Here is a 10,130-nt window from a genome sequence, read left to right on the forward strand (position 1 = left end):
CTGATTGCCAAAAATCCCACCACAGTTGTCCCAGAAGATGCCTCTGCCACCTGCTTGTTGTAAATGTGATCTCCCCAAATCTGACTAATCTGTTCACATCGTTTAAAGTCTTTTAAGATGCGAGAGAACAAACAAGATGGCAGATCCGGTGGAAGTGCAGTAAAGGAGCTCCGCCAACAACAACCTAGAATACCCGACCAAGCAGGCTCAGGGGCTGGTCCCAGAACTCTGAACCACATATTAAGGAATATTAAGAAGGTTGGAAGGCTCACGGCTGGGGAAATTTGTGGCAGAAGCAAAAAATCTATTGCTTTCTAGTCCAGGATGCTCGGCTGCTCCAGGAGCTCCCATCTTGGGTGAGACCACGTGGGGGAAGGATCAGAGTGGCCACAGACACCTGGCAGAACCGCTGAGATAAAGGTGTGGACATTCTTTTCTTTTGGTAGCTGTTCATTGGTCCCTTGCTATCTGCGCACCTCCATTCGGGTGACTATAGCGGTGCCTGAGCTAGTGGGCACCCAGCCCCACCCTCGGAGGGTTCTACTACACATGTGCACAGATCTCCTCGAAATTTAAAGAGACAGTTTCCAATTAAAACCAAACGGCCACAGCCGGCCCTGAACTGTTTACAACTAGAAAAAAGGCCTGAACAAGGATTGTGGAGCGGGACAAGCAAACAAAAGAGGAAATAGGCCGAAAATTAAATTCTAAGTTACGTCAAAACGACCAACAGTGGTATCTTGAAACTTCTCAGGAAGAAGAGTGAAAAGGGAAAGTCATTTCCTGATCACATCTACCTGGAGGCTTTCAGAAAGCATAAAAAATACCAAAATACATACCCATCTAAGTATTAAGTCCACAGATAACCCCTGAAGATGCCCAAAAAACAGAAAGAAGCAGATGACCATATCTGCACATGTCCAGAAACGAGATAAAGTGACTGAGGCAAATGAACTGAAAGTAGACCTACACTCCATACTAGAAGATGGGCAGGCTTTGGAAATACCTGAGAAGACATTCCTAAAAATGATTATAAAAGGTATAAAATCTTTTAAGATGCATCTATCTACTTGGCAGAAATTAAATCAATGTACAGAGTTCTAGCTGCAAAGGAGTCTTGGAAATAGTGGTTTTTTAACGTTTTCAAGGAGCCAAGCAAGAAAGTGATTGAAAGGGGGCCAGTTCTTAGCATCTGCCTGAAGTTCTGTATTTGAAAGCTTTGGGTTCTCAGACCTTTTCTGTAAACCTCCCATCGCTGTTCCTGTGAGTCAATTCCCACTTAAATCAACTCATATGTGCAGAGTAGAACTGCTACTTCGTTTTTCAAGACTATGATTTTGCAGAAGTAGATAACCAGACGTTTCTTCCAAGGCACCTCTGAGTGTTTTGAAACCACAAACCTCTTACTTAGTAGGACCCCTTCCATAACCTACTCCTTGTTAAAAGGGTGGAACTAGTTCTGTGCAGCGTGTAAACCTGCTTCCCTAGTCTCCACTGACTGGAATAAGGTGAACAGCTAACTCCTGCAAGGCTAATATATATATATATATTCTGCACCACCACCACCACCCCGGAAATGGGACAAGTTAATCACTAGTTAATCAGAGTTGAGCAGAGCTCATATGGAACTAGGAGAGGAGCTGAAGTTTTTCACCACGTGCATACAGCCCAGTCAGTGGAAAGAGTAAAAAACATAACACAAGTACCGTGAAAGAAGCCGAGATGACAGACAGACCACAGGGTTCCTGGAAAATCAGAGTTTCTCTTCAGTGCCATGTGTTCAGGCTCAGGAACACCTGTTTCTACTTCAAGCCCTTGGAATCCATGAAAGATCCCATATCATCTTTAACAGAATCCATGTTTTTTTCTATCCTAGCAAAGAAGAGTTAAAATTATGTTAATCATTGTTGAAGGGTAGCATACCCCTAAGATAGAAAAGATCTTTCCTTTCAGGGAAGTTAGGTCATATAGGAGTCCTTGGGTGGGGTGAAGCACTTGAGTACTAGCTGAAAGTTTGGTGGTTTGAACCTACCCAGAGGACCTCAGAAGACAGACCTGAAAATTTGCTTCCAAAAGATCACAGCCTTGAAAACACCATGGAGCAGTTCTACTCTGCGCACATGAATCAGCTTGTGTCCGAATTAACTCCAATTAACAACAGGATGCGTATACAAAGGACCAGGTAGGAGGTGTGGAAGGGAAACAGGAGAGAAAACATTGTTGTCTCTAGGTTAATAAAGAGAGTGAATGCTAGTGTTCTATCCTGACAGTTTGCTAAGAAATCGGGATTTCCAGGGCCTGTGGAGAGAGGAGGGGAATCCTTTGACAGGACATAATGCCAGTACCCAGAGCAGACCCAGGACTAGGAAACGAGGCTAGTCCACTCAGGAGACTCCATTCTGCTGCTAGATACCTGCCAGTTTCATACCTAAAGGGGAAAGAAGGGAATGTCTATCTATATATATCAATATACTATCGCAAGGCAGTTGGTGAGGAACTAGAAGAAAACCAGTGGCTTCCGTGTGTATCCGAGTAGAACTGGATTCCACAGAGTTGGCAATGACTGATTTTTCAGAAGCAGATCACCAGCCCTTTCTTTAAGGTAGATAGACTCAAACCTCCAACCTTCTAGATACTTTTGATTCATGGTGACCATGAATAGGGTTTCCAAGGAAAGACTGGTGGGTTTGAACCACTGACCTTGCTGTTAGCAGTCCAGTGCTTATCCTACAGCATCACACCAAGATTTCAACCTTCTATATTGTTGTTGTGGTTGTTAGGTGTCATCAAGTTGGCACTGACTCATAGCGACCTATTGCACAACAGAATGAAACACTGCCCATTCCTGCACCAACCTCACAATCATTGCTACACCTGAGCCCATTGCTACTGCCACTGTGCCAATCCATCTCACTGGGAATCTTCCTCTTTTTCTCTGACCCTCCATTTTACCAAACACGATATCCTTCCTCAAGGACTGATACCTCCAGAGAATATGTCCAAAATATGAAGGACAATATCTGGCTACCCTGGCTTCCAACAAGCATTCTGGCTGTACTTCTTCCAACACAGGTCTGCTAGTTCTTTTGCCAGTCCATGGTACTTTCAATATTCTCCTCCAACACCATAACTCAAATGCATCAATTCTTCTATGGTCTTATTTAGTCAGGATCCAATTTTCTCATGCATATGGTGTTATTGAAAATACCATGGTTTGGGTCGGGCACACCTTAGTCGTCAGACTAACTTCTTTGCTTTTCAACACTTTAAAGGAACATTGAATGGTTTAAAACGAGGAAAAGTTGTGAATCAGGGTTGTATTCTTTCACTATACTTATTCAACTTGTATGCTGAGTAAATAATCCAAGAAGCTGGACTATATGAAGAAAAACGTGGCATCAGGATTGGAGGAAGACTCATTAACAACTTACAATCAGACATTGTTTCATTCTGCTGTGCATGAGGTCGCTATGAGTCAGTTCCGACTCGATGGCACCTGACAACAACAACAACAACAACATGTTTTGTTCCAACAACTGCCTCTTGGTCTACGTACAGATTCCTCATGAGCACAACTAAGTGTTCCAGAATATTCATTCTTCACAATGTTGTCCATAGCTTGTTATGATCCACACAATAAAAAATCTTTGCATAGTCAATAAAGCACAGGTAAACATCTTTCTGGTATTCTCTGCTTTCAGCCAACATGCACCTGACAGCAGCAATGATAGCCCTCGCTCTACATCTTCTTCTGCATCCAGCTTGAACCTTTGGAAGTTCTCTGTTAATGTATGGTTGCAGTTGTTTTTGTATTAACTTTAGTAAACCTTTACTTGCATGGATATCAATGATATGGTCTGATGATTTCTGCATTCCATTGGGTCACCTCTCTTTGGAATGGGCACAAATACGGATCTCTTCCAGTCATTTGGCCAGGTAGTTGTTTTCCAAATTTCTTGGCATAGATGAGTAAGTGCCTCCAATACTGCATCAGTTTGTTGAAAGATTTCAATTTGCATTCCATCAATTCCTGGTGCCTTGTTCTTTGCCAAAGTCTTCAATATACCTTGGACTTCTTCCTTCAGTATTATTGACTCTTGATCATATGTTGCCTCTTGAAATGATTGAACATTAACCATTTCCTTTTGGTACAGTGACTCTGCGTATTCCTTCCATCTTCTTTTGATGCTTTCTACATCAAACCCAGTATATTGTTGTTGTTATGTGGCATGGAGTCAGTTCCGACTCATAGCAACCCTGTACAGGGTGTCCAAGGCTGTAAATCTTTACAGGAGCAGAAAGCCTCATCGCTCTCCCACGGAACAGCTGGTAGTTTCGAACTGCTGACTTTATGGTTTGCAGCCCGATTCGTAACCACTATGCTATCAGAGATCCTCTAATCACCATGTCCAGTGTTGATTGGAGTCCTAGTTTGGTGCTGTAGGATAAACAATGGGCAACTAACCTCAAGGTTGTGCCACCAAGGTTGATGGTTCAAAACCACCAGTTTCTTCATTGCAAATACCTTTTTTAAACAACATGGACCTCACCAGAGGTGCGAAAGCACAGAAATGAAATCGACTACATCTATGGAAAGAGATGGTGGGAAAGCTCAGTATCATCACCAAAAGAAAGCCAGGGCAGACTGTTGATCAGACCATCAATTGCTCATATGCCAGTTCAGGTTGAAACTGATAAAAATTAAAATAAGTCCATGCAAGCCAAAATAAGACCCTGAATATATCCCACCTGAATTTAGAAATCATCTCAAGAACAGATTTGATACATTAAACACTAAACACAAAGACCAAAAGAGTTGTGGGATGCATCGAGAACATCAAATAGGAAGAAAGCAAAAAGTCATTAAGAAGACAAGAAAGAAGGAAAAGACCAAAATGGACGTCAGAAGAGATTCTGAAACTTGCTCTTCAGTGTACAGATGGTAAAAGTTCTACATAACAGTGTGTCAATCTTTGTACCATTCAGGAACTCTTTAGTAAGGAGTAAGGTTATCCATACTTGAGAACTGCAAGCATGGGATGAGGTAGGAAGAGAGAGAGGTATGGAATGATATACATGCTGTTATATTTCCAGTAAGAAGCCTTGGTGGCATCATGGTTAAGCACTCAGCTGATAACTGAAAGGTTGGTGGTTTGAGCTGCTCCATGGGAGGAAAGACCTGGCGATCTGCTCCCATAAAGGTGACAGCTAAGAAACCCTATGGAACAGCTCTGCTTTGTCATATATGGTCACTGTGAATTGGAATAGATTAAATGGCACACAACAACACAATACTTCCAGTACGTTCTCTTTTTGGTTTGAGCTACTGATAGCGTAGTGGTTACAAGTCGGGCTGCTAACCTCAAGGTCAGCAGTTTGAAACTACCAGCCATTCCTTGGGAGAAAGATGAGGCTTTCTGCTCCCGTAAAGATTTATAGCCTCAGAAACCCTATTAGGGGGAGGGGTCGCTATGAGTCGGAACCGACTCCACGGCACACAACCACCACCACTTTGTGTATGTTCTTATACCTTCCATCCTTTCTCCTAACTAATAATGACTTGTCTCTTCTTTGGGGTTAGTTAGCTTGTGGCGCTGTGGGTTAATGCGCTGGACTGAAAAGTCGGTTTGAACTACAAGGTCTGCGGTCAAGCTCATCAGCTACTCCTCAGAAACCCTATATAGGGACGCTACGGGCCAGAACCAACTCCATGGCACTTAACAACAACAAAGACATTTGCCAGAACAGAACAGAAGCCTTTCTTTCTTGAACTAGAGCACTTCCTTATTAGTGTGAGGACTAAAACAACAACAACATGCTATTGTGTGAGGGCTAAAACAACAACAAAACACAAAAAACTAACCCAAACACAGAACCTACCCCATGATATTGTGGCTAGGAGGTAATCAGTAACAGATAATTCTATGTCTGACACTGATAGTGGTTTTGTTTATACTGATTCCACTACCTAGGAATCTTTCCCACCTTCTTCAATCATGCTTTGAAATTCAACTCAGGCATAAATGTGAATTCTTCCTTCAGGACTTCATTGGCCTTCCATTTCCCAGCTGTGCTTAGTACCCATCCCTGTGCTCCCTACGGCATCTTCTATCACAGTGTAAGGCCCAATTGCCCTATAGTAACTAATTTTTGAGAAAGGCTCAGGCTGAAGTGGAAAATTTTTTAGCATCAACAACTCCCCTGGATGCAGAAACCCCCTTCCCGCCCTTAACTCTAGCCAAACTTGGCTTCTGTAAAAATGCTGATGCAAATTCCTCACATCTGAGTGGGCCCGCCTGACTAATAGGACACTGTGGCCAGCCAGCCAAGGCTAACCTTGAGAACAGCTGGCCAAAGTTAATCTTGAGAAGTAACTGTCCCAGCAGATGTACGCCTAGCCCCCATCCTAACAGCTCATGCATACATCATACCTTTGGTTTGTACAAGATAATAAAAAACTGGCTCGGGGCTGTAGTTTTTCCCGCTTTCAGGGAGGCTATAGTCACTGGCCAGCTAATAAAGGTTTCCTTGCTGATCCTGAGAGTCTTGAGTGGTCTTCTGGGTAAACTGAGACACAACAGCAGCACTTACAACACTATTGAAATGAGATATTTATCTTCTTGGCTCCTTTAGTCATGAACTCCTCAAAGGCAAGGACTATGGCTTATCCATTTGTACATATGGATCCTATAAGAAATAAGAAAGAGACAAGGAGAGAAATGTGGCTTCAACAGCAGGCAGGTTTATTGAGAGTAAACCTAGAGAAACTCAAAGTCAAGAGAGACCAAGAGCCCAGTCTGTCCCTTACAAACTGGTGTGTTTAAAGCAGTGCATCCCAGGTACAGTTCTGGTGGGCTTCCAATGCACTATGTAGATTTTCCTGAAACCCGAAACTATGTCGGGGGAAGGGTCCTCTTGGTGTAATAAAGACTTAAGCTTTCAGGAGAGCAGCAGCTTAAGCAGGACTTTATTTGGCACCATTTGGAGGCAGCTGCAATGCCATTTTGTTAATCAGGAGCAAGGTCCTTCAGATCCTAACACAGTACCTGTAATATAGTTTGTTGCTCTTGTTGTGTGTGCCATCAAGTTGATTCCAGCTCATAGCAACCCAATAGCAGCACTAGATAATTAAGACATAAGGTCACTGCTCCTGAGTTCTCTCCATATGGTAATAATTCCCTCTCCCCGCCAGGTTTTGAGCGATAATGAAGTCTATGATTCTGTAGTGGTTGCAAGTTGGGCTGCTAGTCTCCAGGTCAGCACTTGGAAGCTACTAGTGGCTCCAGGGAAGAAAGATGAGGCTTTTTGCTCCTGTAAAGATTTACAGTTTCAGCAATGCTACAGGGTTGCTATGAGTCAGAACCAACTCCAAAGCATACAACTACCACCACTGTTACTAGACCTAGGGTACTGCACCTGTGGTTTTCCTACACTGGGCCACTCACTTATGTGTTAGTACTCTGATTTGAGTATACTATCAGTTTCCTGACAGACCCCCTGATGGATATATAAAGAAAATGCCTTACTTTATATGTTCAATAAATATATATTGAACTCTTACTGTTCCTCCAGACAGTGGAAATACAGGAGAAAGGAAAAGTACAAAAGTAAGTAAACAGACAACATTCCTCTCTGGAAGAGTTTATGTGCTGGAGGGGGTAGAAGAAGGAGACCAGAAGAGCAAGCAAACAAACAAACAAATAAGTAACATATCAGGTGATAGTAAGTGCTCTGGAGAAAATAAAACAGAATGGGGAATGGAGCATACTGGAGGGGGGCTGTTTCAGATAGAGTGGCCAGGCAGAGCCTCTGTGATGAGACCTGAGAAAAGTGAGGGGGTGAAGCTAGGCAGCTATCTGCAAAAGTTACAAGTAAAAAGAATGGCCAACTAAAAGGGGAAAAAAAATGTTTTTATTCGTTACCCATAGGGGAGGGGGAGGAGCTTGGGGGAGGTGGAGTGGTGAGTGGAGTTCAGGCCTTGAGGAGAGCAATTCACAAGAAGGGGGAGGTCGTGGAAGAACAAGATAGATAGGGGAACACTGAGACCGGTTTGCATGGGCTAAATGGGACAGAGGTCAATAGTGATGTATGCTCAACCTTGGAACAACAGGGCTCTGTGACACAGAGATCGAGGCATAGTCTGAAGAGGGGAAATGATACTAAGATCCTTGACTACATTATGAATGTTGGTTTCTATTGCAAAATAGACACTTGAGTGGGATAGAAAGGAATATTGAGAAACATGATTACAGAAAACTTGTAAGCCTGTCTTCAGCCTATAACTGATTGGAATACCTAAAAGGGGTTCTACAACTTGCTCAGTGAAATAAACCTCTTGCAGAACCTTTGCAGTGTAAAGGACCTTAGGTGGAATCCTGAGCCCCATTTAGAACCTTCTGAAGTGGGACATTCCCACTAGAAAGGACAAGCAGACTAGCCTAGAACAGCTAAAGCAACAGAAGATAAATCTTCAAGGAATGATCAGCAGTAAAAACCCAAAACAAAAATGGCAGTTTGATTGGCTACTATAAAAATAAGCAAGTTGTTCACCAGGAAGCCATCAAGGCAAGCAAGCAAGTTCCTTCAGGACAAACTCCCCTCTAAAACTGAAACTCAAAGGGAACACATGAGCAGGCATGTTAAGCATGCTGGCGACCACATTGGTTTACTGGTGAGTAGAAGAGGGAGAAAGACAGTAATGAAGAAATGGGCTGAGTTCAACCATGTTCCATAGACTCTCATTGACCTGGAGATGAGAAAGAGAAGAGGAAGGGCTGGTTAGTCCAAAGTGTGGTGAGACCTGGGGAAACCTGAGTCCATGGACATAGCCATGGAGGGCTAGAGCTGAGAGTGAAGCATCCAGCTGATATGAAGTTAGGGGAGATGCACAAGAACAACCAAACTTATAGATAGTACCCATTTGACCTAGCTTCGTTGGCTTGATAATCACAACTTGACTAGAGGACAATTTAAAAAATTTTTTTCATAAAGTAAACGAGGGTAAATTGCTACAATTTTATAAACTTGACCTATACTCATGGACGCTGTTGTTGTTGTTGTTAAGTGCTGTCGAGTCGGTTCCGACCCATAGCGACCCTGTACAGGGTTTCCGAGGGTGTAAATCTTTACGGGAGTAGAAAGCCTCATCTTTCTCCCGCGGAACGGCTGGTAGTTTCGAACCGCTGACCTTAAGGTTCGCAGCCCGATTCGTAACCACTACGTTACCAGAGCTCCTTATACTCATGGATGTAGTAGCTCAAAATACCAACAGAGAGGGAAGGAGTTTTCACATCAAGTAGCAATCCTATCCCCTCTGTATACAAGGTAAATAGGGTCAGGCAACATAGATATTGGCTACCTAAAATGAGGGGGTGATGAAATCACGAAGTGACTGGCTTACAAATCTTCAATAGGTAGTTTAGTTAAGAGTGTGTGGGGAAGATAAAGTCCCCACTGGATAGTTTTCAGCTTGTGTGGATGGGTCTGGTGAAAAGAGATGGGTATAAGATTCTTATGATTCAATAGTGAGTAATTGTTATCATGACTAATTGAGACTGTCACAACTATAAAGATAGAAGTTTAGTAATAAAAACAGAAGCATAGTTAATCTTACAGTCCAGAAACAGAGGACCCTAGGACCATCAAGGGAGAAGAGCACGAGCGGAATGCGGGACCCTATCCAGAGACGCAGCCACACCAGAGATTGGAGGCAGAGATGGGGACATGGAACTAGGGAGCAGCTCAGGACTCTAGATTCATGGAAAGAGAGGGACTGAGAGCTGGTGGACAGGACGCAGGCTTGCAGAATTTGCCCATTGGTGGTTTAATTATTATATATGCCACACTCACATGGGATATCAAAGATATTGTCATCGGACAATGCATGTAACATTTTACTAAAGGTAATACAGAAACAGCTGCAAGCATACATTGACAGAGAACTTCCAGAGGTTCAAGCTGGATTCAAAAGAGGATGTGGAACAAGGGATATCATTGCCAATGTCCTATGGATCTTGGATGAAAGCAGAGATACCAGAAAGATGTTTACCTGTGCTTTATTGACTAGGCAAAGGCTTTTGATTGTGTGGATCATGACACGCTATGGGCAACATTGCAAAGTATGAGTATTC

Source organism: Chrysochloris asiatica, unplaced genomic scaffold (genome assembly GCF_000296735.1).
Source record: "Chrysochloris asiatica unplaced genomic scaffold, ChrAsi1.0 scaffold00086, whole genome shotgun sequence".
Lineage (NCBI taxonomy): Eukaryota > Metazoa > Chordata > Mammalia > Afrosoricida > Chrysochloridae > Chrysochloris > Chrysochloris asiatica.